This window comes from Penaeus monodon, chromosome 23, assembly GCF_015228065.2.
Source record: "Penaeus monodon isolate SGIC_2016 chromosome 23, NSTDA_Pmon_1, whole genome shotgun sequence".
In the NCBI taxonomy this organism is placed as follows: Eukaryota; Metazoa; Arthropoda; class Malacostraca; order Decapoda; family Penaeidae; genus Penaeus; species Penaeus monodon.
The window spans coordinates 38,514,723-38,514,925 of NC_051408.1; the positions used below are offsets into that span (position 1 = coordinate 38,514,723).

At 27.1% G+C, this 203-nt stretch overlaps 1 long non-coding RNA gene across 3 annotated transcripts in view; it reads right to left on the reverse strand.

Moving 5' to 3' along the window:
* LOC119588021 overlaps positions 1-203 on the reverse strand; it is an 11,989-nt gene that overhangs the window by 11,228 nt on the left and 558 nt on the right. The window lies entirely within an intron of this gene.

Consider the following 203-nt stretch of genomic DNA (forward strand, 5'->3'; position numbering starts at 1 on the left):
TCCTAAATTTATATATCTATAAATCATAAATCAGTTAATTAAAATAAATGAATTCTTTCTATGATTTACCCGCTTTCCATTTTTTTTTATCACGTATAAACTGCATATGTTATCGACCCCATTATATGTATTATATTCACATACCAATCATTAGTTTTGCCAAATATATAAGGTAGAAAATAGGGCTTGTTACCCACACTAGG